The sequence below is a fragment of the Triticum dicoccoides genome, chromosome 3A (assembly GCF_002162155.2).
Source record: "Triticum dicoccoides isolate Atlit2015 ecotype Zavitan chromosome 3A, WEW_v2.0, whole genome shotgun sequence".
Classification (NCBI taxonomy): Eukaryota; Viridiplantae; Streptophyta; class Magnoliopsida; order Poales; family Poaceae; genus Triticum; species Triticum dicoccoides.
Window position 1 is genome coordinate 27,919,196 of NC_041384.1, and position 670 is coordinate 27,919,865.

A 670-nucleotide genomic window follows, 5' to 3' on the forward strand; every position below is an offset into this window, starting at 1 on the left:
TGGTGAACAATCGTACAGGGTCGAGTGAGCCTGAGCGAAATGGACATGTCTTTTACGATCGTGGGCCGAGATCAGGAGAGAGAAGAGAGAGACGAGACGCGTTTTGCATCTGTACGCCCAGCTTTCTCTAAAAAAAACAAATCTTAGCCCAGCTGCTCAGAATGAAATGGTAGCCGTTTTACTTGTTTCTGAAGCCTTGGCCCAGTCTCTCGACTGACCTGCGAACTCTAAGGCCCATGTTTTCTCAGAAAAAAAGAACTCCAAGGCCCAGCCCATCCGCAAAAATGGAAAGAAAAAAGAGGAGAAGAGCGGCGGTGGTGTGGTCCGTCCTCGTTCCGGCGTACCCGCACGTGTCGCGGCACGGCAGACGGCACCGCCCTCCGCACCCAACCACAATTCCTGCTCCGGCACCCCCTTCTCCACCCTTCTCTCCTCTCTTTCCCTCCCCCCTCGTCGCCGGCGAAACTCCCCGGATCCATCCGTCCCTCTGTTCCATCGCCACCCTCTCCACCTCCAAGGGTTTAATTCCGAGGTGACGCGCACCGCTCCCCAAATTCCTTTATTTTTTCGTTCTAAAATCACGAGATTTTGTCCTGTGAATCCCGCCATTTTTTAGTTCTAGGGTTTGATCCACCACCGCATATGTCTTTTATTTTGTTTGTTTTCGGGT

At 52.5% G+C, this 670-nt stretch overlaps 1 protein-coding gene across 3 annotated transcripts in view; it reads left to right on the forward strand.

Moving 5' to 3' along the window:
• The first annotated feature begins 351 nt into the window (after window positions 1–351).
• The window catches only part of LOC119271073 (lipid phosphate phosphatase 2-like), a 3,383-nt gene continuing 3,064 nt past the window's right edge, over window positions 352–670 (forward strand). For all 3 annotated transcript variants that reach the window (XM_037553037.1, XM_037553035.1, XM_037553036.1), the window contains exon 1: window positions 352–532. The gene's annotated coding sequence lies outside the window, so the exon portion shown is untranslated. The remainder of the gene's footprint in view (window positions 533–670) is intronic.